Source organism: Ruditapes philippinarum, unplaced genomic scaffold (genome assembly GCF_026571515.1).
Source record: "Ruditapes philippinarum isolate M1 unplaced genomic scaffold, ASM2657151v2 ctg18998_1_1_1_1, whole genome shotgun sequence".
Taxonomy (NCBI): Eukaryota; Metazoa; Mollusca; class Bivalvia; order Venerida; family Veneridae; genus Ruditapes; species Ruditapes philippinarum.
Window position 1 is genome coordinate 1 of NW_026864233.1, and position 14,444 is coordinate 14,444.

The 14,444-nt window shown below is 30.6% G+C and overlaps 1 long non-coding RNA gene across 2 annotated transcripts; it reads right to left on the minus strand.

Annotated features, from left to right (window-relative positions):
- Positions 1-2,979: 2,979 nt before the first annotated feature.
- Positions 2,980-13,907, minus strand: LOC132724936 (uncharacterized). Of its 2 annotated transcripts, none has more exons than XR_009624983.1 (3): positions 13,675-13,907; positions 13,224-13,455; positions 2,980-3,821 (listed from the first exon to the last, which is right to left on the minus strand). It is a non-coding gene; the product is annotated as an uncharacterized LOC132724936 (long non-coding RNA). The 2 variants fall into 2 exon arrangements; XR_009624984.1 differs by having other exon boundaries at positions 2,980-3,335; positions 3,656-3,821; positions 13,224-13,900.
- Positions 13,908-14,444: the final 537 nt, after the last annotated feature.

A 14,444-nucleotide genomic window follows, 5' to 3' on the forward strand; every position in this document is an offset into this window, starting at 1 on the left:
AATAACTTGGGAGAAAATAAGGATTAAAAGCAGTTTCAGATGTAAACAGAACAGAGTGTGATCTTGATAATGCAAAACGAATATAAATAGTTGATATCAAAAGGAAAATTAAGTCTGTCTTGGTACAATTTTGATTGGAATATAACTGACAACCATTTTTTGTTCAAATTTACCAACTGATAAATCCGACTCAATGTCAAAAGGTTGACATTTTGTACTTTCGGTTTCTACAGCCATAATAATAGATATATAAATAATATATTGTTTGCTTTTGTTTTTAATGAAATCACTTAATTTAGGTTGACTTTTACTTGATATATTGGAAATAAACTAGTCAATAAATTACATGTTTAGTTTCTTAGCGTAGGTTAGACGGAAATACCGTATCCGTTCTGTTGATGTCCTAATCCGAAGACTGACGGAAAGGGCCGAAAAGTTGCGATTGCATAGACGATAGGAAAGTGGCAGATTTATGCGATCAATTTTGATAAGCAAGGCACGTCAGTGTAACACAAGTATGCGCGTTGTTTTAACTGTAAAACAGCACGGAGAATAAATAATACATGAACGTTTTTACATTGATTGTAGTAATGATTTCCTGAAAGCCGAATATTATCTTTTCATAGTTACACAGGATATGAATTACTCGTATTAGCCCCTTGAGTGTTCTTAAGTGCATATTCAACTTTGCAGGCATGCACGCTTTCCTGCAAAGTTTAATTATTTTTTCAATATGATTTTTTTTATCAAAGTATCAAAAATATTAGATATAGACTAACATAATTTGCAAATAAGTTTTTAGAAAAAAATAGTCATAAACATTACTCATTTAATTTCTGTATCCTAATATTCGACTACAGTTGGTTAAACTTACTGTATACATGTATGTAACAGGCCCAACTGGACTATGAAAGCCAGCAGATGGCGCTAGGGCAGGTGTCTTATTAATTCAATGCATGCTTCATTTTTTAGGGACCCTTTTTCAAAGTTTTAAGATTAATTTCCAATGCATTAAAACTACACTTGGCATGTATGTTGGCATAAATATTATCGATAGAGATTGACCAAAATTATTCAAAATATAACTTTGTTAAGTGTGTTTCTGAAAAACTTATAATACTGGCTGTCAAATTTGAAATTTGAAATTAAAGTTCCATTCAGTCTCAAAAATACTTTTTTTTTTCATTTCACAATAGCTTTCTAGTTTGGTATCCTTAACCAATTTCCAAAAAGGTTACTCATTTGCCTTATAGCTATGTCATCTTTTGCGTTTAGCTGTTGGTAAAGTTAAAATGATTTTGTACTTTGTATGGAAGTAAAATTGCATTTTTGTTGGCATTTTATTACCTTTGTCACAAGTTAGTTCAAAATAAGCACTTTTTTCTTAAGGAGAAAGCATCTAACATTCTAAATTCATTATTAATAAATTATTGAGCACATGTTTTTCTTTTTACAGAATGAAAAAATAATACACACTTTATGTGCCTTTAATGGAAAGAAACACGATTAATTAATTAACGGAAAACAACCTAGACACAACATTACGTTACGCTTGGTTGAATCTGATTAATTAGAGTATGTATTGTTTTATACGTTATGTTAACATACAACATTTTTTTGTTTTTGTTTTGTTTTGGGTTTTACGTCACATCGACACAGTATAGGTCATATCGCGACGTTCCAGCTTTACTGGTGGAGGAAGACCTCAGGTGCCCTTCCGTGCATTATTTCAGGCACGAACGGGCACCTGAGTAGAACCACTGACGTTCCGTAAGCTAGCTGGATAGCTTCCTTACATGAAAGAATCCAAAGTCCCTGTCGGGATTCGAACCCAAAGCGGTGAGGGGCCAGTGGTTTGAAGTCAACGACCTTAACCACTCGGCCACGGACGCCCCAACATACAACATAGTATAGTCGACGTTACACATGAAATCATGCGATTAAAAAAAACGGTATGCTAAATTTAATTAATTTGACATTTGCATCACGTGAAGAATGATTAATAGCTTGTTTAATGGTGAATTAATTAGCATAAACATTTTAAACGCGCTTGTTGATTCTAAACTGTACAATACTATAACGTGACTAGCCGAAAAATATTATCTAAATCAAAAAAATGTTCAGTATTTAAATGTTAAATATTATTTACTTAGTATTGAAGTTAAAATCGAACGCTATCGTTGTCTGACAAAAAGTATCCTGCTGAAAAACACTATGTTTGTAATAAATTACAAAACAAAACGTATTGAGCAGGAAGCTTTAAAGACTTCTTTGAAAACTTTCCGTTAACTTGGTCAATTTGCATAGGGTTTAGTGTATTGTATAAAAAAACTGCGTGAGTTATTGAGTTAATAATTAAATGAATGAGTGTTTGTGTGTGTGAGTGATTGCACGGTTGAGTGAATGAGTGAGTGAAAAAATATATTAGTAATTTGGAGTAAATGACATTATTCATTCGCGCGGATTCAGCTAGTCCCACCAACCCAACCCCCACTTTCCCCTCCACTCAAGCCAAACATAAGAGGGTATATTTCCTTTAAGTTTTTACTGATAAAGTGTCTTTAAGTTTTCATTTATTATATCGTTATCAAAACACGGATTATCGTCGAAACGGTCATCCTGTCGTTTTAAAGCAGTCTGCCTCAAGATTCATGCTAATTTTTATTAACATTTTGAAAATGTATTAAAATAATAAAGTATTTTATACATTGCTAACGGTGTGTTCAATCTAAGTTAATTACCAAATAAAGGTGAGATTGTGCAAAATAGACCTTATCACGTTAGTCACACAGAACAATAGTCAAACAGTAGAAAGTTGGTGATATATATACTGCAAAATCAGCCATTCATTGCATATAACATTTAAATCATTACTCAAATTGTAAATATTTTTACTTTTTTAACCTTAGTTTACTTTTATTAATTATGACGTTATCATTTTAAAAGATGTGAATAACCTGTCATGAAAGCGAAGTTTCTTTAAGGTCATTAACGCCTATTTTGTCTTTGGTTTGTTTAAATATATTTTAACAACATAGACAAGATGTTAAAATGTGTTGAAAATAACACTTTTTGATAGAACTATTTAAAATTGGCTGTTGCCACCACAGGACAGACCCACAGGCCCGCCCTGTACGTTAAAGGTCCTTTGAAATGGATAACTTAAAAAAGAAAAAAAGAAGGCTTACCTAAGATATATGAATTATTCCTGCATATATGTATAGCACACTGACACAATTAAATCTTCGATTTGCTTTTAAGGTTAAATGTAATATTAATATACTCAGGTCACTTTTTGTATTACTTCTTCACTGCATGTAAACGCCAACGTAACACTTGTCAGACAGACAGGTAAAGTAAAACAATAGATAATTGAGTAACTGAAAAGTTCGTTGACATGTGCAGTTACGATAAATGCGTTTCCTGTTTAATAAGATTCGGTTTATTTTTAGAAAAGTTCATATATATAGTATTTTTTCCACAAAAAAAGAAAAACACAGTAACTGAACATGGTAAACACGTATATCATCAATATCACAAGAATTTCTGTGATCGCAAATATACTGTTCTTACGATTGTAAATTAATGAGACCTATTCATTGTGTAATAAATATATCTTGTAACTCAGTAATGTGATACTATTAAACACAATTACCTTCCTGCCTTAAAGGGTTTTAGCACACAATTGATCGCATCACGTAATTTGACAATATCACACATTACCTTCCTGCATTATGGAGGCAGTACACAATTTTACCAAGGCTTCTGCATACACAACTGTCCGCATTCACAATCTAAAACGCATATCTGTCATATCACACCTGAAATGAATGCATAAAGATGTTTATCACAAACAAACAATATCTAATAGAAACAATCATTGTTCTAGATTCCTAGCAGAAACTCACGAGGTTAAAAGGATTTGTACCTTTCATCTTTTTCTTTTTCAATTCGTCTGCTTGAATATCATTTTAAATGAACGGCTGATTTAAGAGCAAGCTTTGTGATTCATTCGAATTTGACAGATCTATGAAGCAGCATCACTTAAATCAATTTTACTAATTAACTAAGACACAATTATTGTTAATGAAACTTGAAATATTGTAACCTTAATATTAACATGCTCAAATATCTACTTAATCAATTTCAAAACATCTCATATTTGTAAATTTGACCCTGGTCATTTATAAGATGAAAGATACATTCTTTGTGATTTACACGGTGCCGTTTGTGTTTTAAAGATGAAATACTTTTCAGCAATCTGCTAAAAGATACAGCTATTATAAAAGAAGAAAAACAAAAGATATTTAATAATAAAATCCTTCCCATCGTCTCACTTTAAATTCCGTGGTTTCACATATTGAATTATTGAGAAATCCAATATTCATGCTCTTCGTTTGTGAAACTTGGGAAGATACGAGGTCGCTCTTCATATAGTTTTCATTTTATTGCTATTTCCCGAAATGAATACGGTATTGATTATCAAAACACTTTAGATATATCTTGTAAAGGAATATAAATTGGAATATAGTAAATGGTCGTGATTGAAACTTGTCTCGTTATGCAGGTATCTCTTGTCTGTAGTCGTTTGTAAATTGAAATTGCAAGGTGATGTTTGTTTTTTGTGGTCGTGAAATTACCAACAGGTGACCTTGCATATTTAAAGTACTGATTTTTGCGCAATATGGTCGCGAACTTGGTCAACGGCCAGCCATCAGTTGAAACCAATACGATACCTTATACTTATTTGGAAGAACGGAAACCCCATACGCAGACAAGACGAAGATGTGAATTTTTATCAACTGGTTTAGGCTGTCAAATCAAAGCACTGAAGTACAGATCGGCTGACTGTCTAACTCATCACATTTTGTAATGATATAATGGCATTTAAAAAGAAAATGATATCAGTCGTGGAAATACAGTGTTAAAACCGTCTTTGCTGATTTTAGGGAAATATGATGATTTAGGACGAATAGTCTTTTATATAGAATGGTCACTTTCGAGCATGATTTTAACGTCTTTCTAAATATTCAAGATTTAAAAAATTACATTCGTTACGGAAACTTAAATTACTGACTTTGTCTGTTTTTAAAATGATTTATTCAAAAGAGGAAATTCATATAAGACCGTATACACAAAAGCAACACACTCAATCATTTATCGCTTAAACTCCAGTCGAGTTTTCATTTTTGTTAACTGATGAAAAAATTATGTTACTGTTAAATAACATACTTATGTTGTTTAAATATGTTAATGAATGAACATAAAATTCCTTTTCTGTAAGATTGGAATAATATGTAGTTGATCCCTGTATAACATATAAAGGAGTCGATTTTATATAAATGTTTACATTTTATGTCAGATTTCATAAATTGATATATTTATTTACGTTACGTTAAGGTTACTCTAAATATAAGAAGATATTTTTTCGTTTGAGTGAAAAAGGAATATATTTTCACGAAACATGATAAAATGCCACATATTTTCACTAGCCGGGACGGCGAGTAAAAATATGTGGCCTTTTTTATCATGTTTCGTGAAAATATATACCATATTTCACACCATATTTTACGAAAAACGAAAAAATAACCTTTTTATTTAATTTCATGTCAAAGAAAAACTGTTATGAACCCCGTTGCTTGCTACGCAACTGCAATTGTACAGCGCGCAGTAATATAATTATTGTCTTGTTTTGCACGCGATATTTAGCGCTACACTTTAACGTCAGGTAAAAAACTCTTTAAACGTCTGTACAGCGTTACTGACTGAAATAAAGATACTAGTGTTCGGATTTATTTTCTTAGTTAGACCATTTTCATTTTAAATAGTTTTCAAAACAAAATGCAACAAAAGTTGTTTTGTATAAATCATATTTTCAAACAAAATGGCGAAAGAAGTCCCTTAAAATAAATATGATTTTTGACTTCGCCCACTTTCATATTTATACTTCAATATTCATTTAAAAAACAATAAATATATTTGACTGATATAGCACCATATTTCATGGGTAAAGTTAAATAAATAATATATTAAACTTATGTTTAAGATAATACAGGATACAAAATATATTAACACGCCAGTTTTGATGGAATATTTTACATACGAGTAGCGTAGGAACTAGTATAAATAGAGAGTAACGGCGTGTTATCACTATCAAAGCCTTTGACGCATTGATAGAAATACACGTAAATTTGATTTTATTTCCCCACTCACCCAACCAACATTTATCACAACTTTGTATTCTTAAGTATGGGATTCTAATTTTGCTTTGTTTTTCAGTGTAGATAATTTTTGTTTTTGTCTTAACAAATGTCATGGATAATTAAGAAGTATGATTGAAGTGGTTCTGAGAGGGAGGGTTTTAACCTTGTTTATTATTATTTGTGTTAACAAGATGTATCCATGAGAACTTGAGAGTGATTCATAGAACCACAGATGTGGCACTTTACATTAATTCATACAGCAAAATAAATGTTAAGTGTCGCGGCACACTTACTTGAACCATTATTAGTACTTTTAATATACATATCGTCTTCGATGTATGTTAATTCAACAAAAACAATCAATCCAATCTTTTTTTTCAGACCTGGTTAAAGTAGCTTTTTATTTTATTTGTGTCCTAAAACAACTTTACCACTGAAGGGGCATATACTAGATTGAAAATGTGTATACGTGCCAAACGTACGTTATATATATTTTAACCATGTTATATTTTCATCTCGAGTTGACTGCTACATTATATGACTCAATTTGATTTGGTTGGTAATTGGGTCTGTATTCCCGGTTTTACTTTTTTAAAGATACAATATAGGCCTTTCTCAAATTATATGCATACTTTACATTCCATCACCAGAGAGAGGCTAACAGGGCATGAATGTAAACAAGTAATGTCTGACCTGATAAGCCCAAGTGTGTTAAACTTACCTGGGGAAAATATAATTTTTATTGTTGTGTTTCACTCTGTTAATCCAATTCTAAATATGATTATACGGTTAATTTTCATAAAATACGTAAGGATGTGAGTTAAATAAAGGAAGGGATTGTGGAAATAAGATGGGATGAACGAGAACATTTCGAGGTAAAATTTCATTGTTCTTTTCTTTTTTAAACTAAGCTACTTTAGATGTATTACTACTTACATTAATTAATCTGATTTCTCATTGTTTTAAATGTTTCATTTAATTATTAACATAATACAATGTTTTGTTCGTTAATTTCATTTAAATATCACACTTATGATTAATCTGAATCAATACCGTTTTTATACTAAAAAACAATAACAGTTATTTTGTTTACCATTTCAGATCAACATATGACAAGACAATATTGCTTGTTTTGAAGCATTTCACACAATAAGATTAACGATCATGGACACAAATTCATATATGTCTGAAGAGAATAGATGTACCCTCTTGGTTCAAATGGAGAAGTAATGAACAAACCAGTAAGATGTGCACTAAAGAAGATTTTTGCCAGATGAAAGGTAGATCTCAAGACTTAATTTTCATTTTTACACATAAATTAAGTTCAGCTACAGTAAAAAATACTATAAATGCAATTACAATATAAATTGGTATATTCTAGAAATGTCATAATTCTTGTTACCACTTCATAATAAAATGTAAATATATTTTTCAGGAATTCCATTGGTAACAGTAATGAACAGAAATTACCAACTGGTATTTGAATCGCCTTAAGTTTTAATATCTCTTCATGGCAGTTGCGGAACAGATGAAAAAGAAACTATCAAACAGTTCAAAGAAGAATTACAGAAAACTGAGGAAAAATAAAATGTGAAATTGAACTTTTGACAAAAACAAATTTTTAAATGATAACAGTTGCATATCTTGTTTATTTTGGATTTTCAACATATGTATATTCATTACAGTTTTCACTGTTTAAAACATCAGCAAACACATTAAGAGCTTTTATTATGAAGCAAGCAAAACAAACAGCTTGACTGATAGAAAGAGATAAATGTTGCAAGCTGACAAAATGTATTTTTAGTATATTCTAAAGGACCATTTGTTTAGTCTTTTGTGTCTTAATTCAAATAAAATAATTAAAAAGAAATCATCGCACTACTTTGTTTTTCACATTATTTTGTTTTTAACATTGTGCTTTGTTAAATATATGGTACAGCTGCAGGGAATTTGTCAACACGGTAATAACATTTAATATTCTGTCCTCTTATTGCATTATATACTGTTGAGTGAATATTTCTTGGAATGCTAAAAGAAGTGCTGAAGCTAGATGCTGTCTTTCCTAATACCCTCCGACTGCAAGGTCCTGCACATGTATTCTGCAAATGTTTAGTCCCCTAAGTAAATGGAATGTCTGGGGTTGTTAAGTCCAGGCAACATCTTCTGGAAGTGCTGTGTACCCCAATGATTTGTTATATATCAGCTAGTACAGGTTTCAACAATATGACCACATTATCAAGTCGGACCAACTGGACAAGTGCAATAAGCTAATGATACCTCAGATTTGACTGATATGTGCAATTAAATGATTGTAATTTGTTAAATACTAAGTATTTAATACTGTAATTAGTTAAAACAGTTGATAATATATAAGTTTTACATCCGTTACTTAGCATGAAATGTATGTTTCCAATGCTGTAAACAACATCATGTGTTGAGATACTGAAAATCCATTGAAATGTCTAAGACGGGGGTGTGGTGTCATGTCTAAACAAAATTGTTATTTTGATTTGGTAAGACTGTCTGTAAAGTTAACCAGTTACTACACAGTCATCCAGAATTTTTGATTTTCAAATACAAAATGAATAAAACTTATTGTTTTTTTTATAGTTTTTTTTTATTTCAATGGCTAAATTTAGGGGAAGTATGGTACAGAATTCAGCATCCAACTGTTTACATCTATTATCAGTTAAGTGCCTTATACATTCTTGACCAACATATGTGTTAAGTTTAGCAATAAAATACTGATAACACAGATAATTGTCTGTATAAGTTGAAGAGATTTAACCTGATATTTATACCTGTCACGGAATATTAGGAATTAATTGGAATTATCATAAACATTAATTCACTTTTCAGGTCTTGAATACATGTATATCCTTCACTGTATATAGCGTAAAATAAATCATTTATCTCCAGAAGAGATTTTTGTAATGTTAAATATAACATTCAACAAGTATGTAGTACTATTAGTACTATATCAAGATCTCTAAATCTTTCAGTCATATATTCGTGATATGTTTACATAGAGCAGACACTGTAGCTTGCCCTGTTAGCCTCGTTCTGAGAAATCTATGAATATGTATGAGGTAATATTAAGAAGGGTCTTATAGGCCTTTCTCAAATTATATGCATACTTTACATTCCATCACCAGAGAGAGGCTAACAGGGCATGAATGTAAACAAGTAATGTCTGACCTGATAAGCCCAAGTGTGTTAAACTTACCTGGGGAAAATATAATTTTTATTGTTGTGTTTCACTCTGTTAATCCAATTCTAAATATGATTATACGGTTAATTTTCATAAAATACGTAAGGATGTGAGTTAAATAAAGGAAGGGATTGTGGAAATAAGATGGGATGAACGAGAACATTTCGAGGTAAAATTTCATTGTTCTTTTCTTTTTTAAACTAAGCTACTTTAGATGTATTACTACTTACATTAATTAATCTGATTTCTCATTGTTTTAAATGTTTCATTTAATTATTAACATAATACAATGTTTTGTTCGTTAATTTCATTTAAATATCACACTTATGATTAATCTGAATCAATACCGTTTTTATACTAAAAAACAATAACAGTTATTTTGTTTACCATTTCAGATCAACATATGACAAGACAATATTGCTTGTTTTGAAGCATTTCACACAATAAGATTAACGATCATGGACACAAATTCATATATGTCTGAAGAGAATAGATGTACCCTCTTGGTTCAAATGGAGAAGTAATGAACAAACCAGTAAGATGTGCACTAAAGAAGATTTTTTGCCAGATGAAAGGTAGATCTCAAGACTTAATTTTCATTTTTACACATAAATTAAGTTCAGCTACAGTAAAAAAATACTATAAATGCAATTACAAAATAAATTGGTATATTCTAGAAATGTCATAATTCTTGTTACCACTTCATAATAAAATGTAAATATATTTTTCAGGAATTCCATTGGTAACAGTAAAAAGAACAGAAAATTACCCAACTGGGGAGTTTGAATTTGCCTTAAAATTTTTTAATTTTCTCTTTCCGGAAATTGCGGAACAGAAAGGGAAAAAAACTATCAAACAGTTCAAAGAAGATTAAGAAAATTTAGGAAAAAAAAAAATGTTTAAATTAACTTTTGAAAAAAAACAAAATTTTTTAAATGATAAAGTTGCCCCCTATCTTTTTATTTTGGATTTTTTAAAAAATATGATATAAATTATTTTCAGTTTTCACTGTTTTAAAACCAGCAAACAATTTTAAGGAAACCCTTTTTTTATGAAACCCAAGGGAAAAAAAAACAGCTTTGAAAATGATTTGGGGAAAAAAAAGGAAAAAATGTTGCAAGGGTGGCCCAAAATGTTTTTTAAATATATTCTAAAGGACCAATTTTTTTGTCCCTTTTTGTCCCTTTAAATTTAAAATAAAAAAAATTTAAAAAAAAACATCGCCCCTACTTTGTTTCACATTTTTTTTTTTTTAAAAATTGTGCTTTGTTAAATATATGGGACAGCTGCAGGGGAAATTTTTTAACACCGGGAATAACATTTTTTAAAATTTTTTCTGGGGCCCCTTTTTGCAATTTTTTACTGTTGAGGGGAAAATTTCTTGGAAAAGCTAAAAAGAATGCTGGGAAACTAAAAAAGCTGTCTTTCCCCAATCCCTACGGGTGAAAGGCCTGCCCTTTTTCTGCAAAGGTTTTTTCCCCAAGTAAATGGAAAGTCCCGGGGGGTTTAAGTTCCCGGCCCAAAATCTTCTGGAAGTGGGTGTGGGACCCCAATGAAATTTTTTTATATATCAGCTAGTACGGTTTTAACAATAAAAACCCATTTCAAGTGGACCAAATGGAAAAAGTGCAAAAAGCTAAAAGATTACCTCAGATTGACTGATATGTGCAATTAAATGATTGTAATTTGTTAAATACTAAGTATTTAATACTGTAATTAGTTAAAACAGTTGATAATATATAAGTTTTACATCCGTTACTTAGCATGAAATGTATGTTTCCAATGCTGTAAACAACATCATGTGTTGAGATACTGAAAATCCATTGAAATGTCTAAGACGGGGGTGTGGTTTCATGTCTAAACAAAAATTGTTATTTTGATTTGGTAAGGCTGTCTGTAAAGTTAACCAGTTACTAGACAGTCATCCAGAATTTTTGATTTTCAAATACAAAATGAATAAAACTTATTGTTTTTTTTATAGTTTTTTTTATTTCAATGGCTAAATTTAGGGGAAGTATGGTACAGAATTCAGCATCCAACTGTTTACATCTATTATCAGTTAAGTGCCTTATACATTCTTGACCAACATGTGTTAAGTTTAGCAATAAAATACTGATAACACAGATAATGTCTGCATAAGTTGCAGAGAGTTAACCTGATATTTATACCTGTCACGGAATATTAGGAATTAATTGGAATTATCATAAACATTAATTCACTTTTCAGGTCTTGAATACATGTATATCCTTCACTGTATATAGCGTAAAATAAACCATTTATCTCCAGAAGAGATTTTTGTAATGTTAAATATAACATTCAACAAGTATGTGGTACTATTAGTACTATATCAAGATCTCTAAATCTTTCAGTCATATATTCGTGATATGTTTACATAGAGCAGACACTGTAGCTTGCCCTGTTAGCCTCGTTCTGAGAAATCTATGAATATGTATGAGGTAATATTAAGAAGGGTCTATTTGTCGAATAATGCGCGCGTTAATATAGCATCAAGTAGAAACAAACAAGGCTTGTTCATTTGTTTCGAGTTTAACGAAGATACCTAAAAGGACAATGTAATTCGGCAAATGCATCAATGTATCATTTTAAACATCAAAGTACTTTTAATATTTTTATTTATAATCAATATTTTAATGTTCGAGTTTTGGTTGATGGATCAAACTTTACTCTTTTATTTTCAACATAATGCCTCTTAATTTTGTTATTTTATTATAATGCCAGAGCGATTTTTCAATAATGTTAACAACGATTTTAAAGGCCCGTTGTGCGCCAGAAATGCTACCAATTTTATTTCTCATTTTTTATTTTTTATTTTTGGTATCTTGTTACAATGTTTAAAGTAAAACTCATTTGCCATATACATTTTGCAGCTATAGCTCTGCTGCCAATCGGTATAATCATAGTAAATAAGTATATTGTAAGAAGTAAAAATTCTACTTTGCTTACATTTTGCTCACTTTACGACATATATCTGTACGTTCAGCGATACTTTTTTTCAGTTGTTAACAACTATTCTAACACGACCCGCATTTTTCCCTATTGAACATAGAAGAACCGAAAGTGTGTGTTATTTAAGAAATAATATATCCAAATCAGTGATTTTATCGCTGGATAACATCACTGTTTGTCGTTCGGATGCGCATCATTATATCACTCGGGCTACGCCCTCGTGATATAATTCCTCTCATCCGAACTCAAAACAGTGATGTTATTGAGCAATAAAATCACAGTTTGGGATATATTATTTCTTAAGTATGCTCTTAAATCCATTTTAAAAACACTTCAAACACATGCTTTACATTTCTTAAAATAAAAAAGAAATCCTTTTCTGACTTAGATTTTACACATGTTGTTATCTTAAGAAACAAATCCATTACATTTGTAGATCATCTTGGTAATAGAATTGAAAACTGAATAACTATCATCACTCAATAGAAAGTATGCTGGTTACTAAAAGTTCTCAAATAGCAATTATATATAGTGTTGATTTATGAAGTTCTTTATTGCTTGAAATGCAGTTCATCCTCGACTTAGTTACTGTTTACAAATGCAATTGCTGGCGTTTTGTCGAGTTTAGAATTTTGTTATTATTTCCCGAATTACAGAAGACGTCCCCCAAATGATGACACTACAAACATCTACACACATTTATCATTCATATTGTTAAGTCTATACAACAGCTAACAAATAAATATACATACATTTCACATTATACTTTTCATAGCGGCAAGCGATACATGCATTATAATTTAAACAGTTTTATAAGTACAAGTCTATCTGTTATACTATACCTTATAATCGTTATCTATTCACGTTCCATCATCTATTATAAAGAAAGCTATATCTTTTGAAAATGATTTTCAAAAATGCACTTATCCCTAAGTCTTTTTTTTTTCAAGATTTCCGTTGCACATTTATGTAGTCTCTCTTCCAAATGTTATTCAAAGTTTACGCTAAACTTGTTCATTATCAGAGAATTTAGTTGTTTCGGAAGGAAATGAAGTGGAAATCTATTTTTAGGTGCTGAAAGAAAAATAATCATAGATTCACTTGACTATATTTTGATGAAGTTGAAAGCTTTAAGCAGAAGTATTATGAAACAAGTTACATTATTCTGCAAGATTTTATTGTTTGTCATACGAGTATACTTTAAGATAATCGATAACGACTAAGTTCACTAAAATCTGCATCAATTGTTAAACTATCCAAAATGAAATTTAATTCAGCAAATGCAACAATTACCTATTTCAAAAACTAGGCCTTACTGTTATTCATAATTGATACTGTTATTCATAATGTTGTTGTTGTTGTTAATTTTTTTTTATTTACTCTGGAAATGACACCGAGGCTACATTTATCCGATTACATCCAATAACGACTATTTTTTGAAGATCACAATTGGAGATTATTTGTTACACTTTATGTTGTGAGAAGCAGCACTGAACAATGCGAACTAACAATAATTCAAAGCAACATAAAATGCGGTGCGGCACATGACAAATGGAAACAACACTCAACAATACAAAACGACACTTAACTGTGTACAACAAGAAGTGACACTCGACAATGCGAACCGACATGCATTAATAGAAAGCGAAACTCGAAAGTGCTTAGCGACATTTTCAAAATGGCGTCATTTTTTTTTGGGGGGGTGGGGGGTAATTTTTGATATTTGATATTTGACAAAGCGAAAGACCAGTGGGGACATTTCAACTTCATGAATTCCCGATTTCATCTTCATAAATTCACAAATTCAAATGCACATTTCATTGTGAAGTTGCAATCGTGAATTTGTGAATCTGTAATCGTTATTTCACAAAGAGATTAAATCGTGATTTTTCGAAGTTGAAATCGTAAATTCGTGAAGTTGAAATCGTGGGTTCACGAAAGTTCAATTTGTTAAGTTAGAATCGTAAATTTATGAACTTGAAATCGTGAATTAGTGAATTTGAAATCGTGAATTGATGAACTTAAAATCGTGAAATCCTAATTGATTCCTAATTTTTAAAACT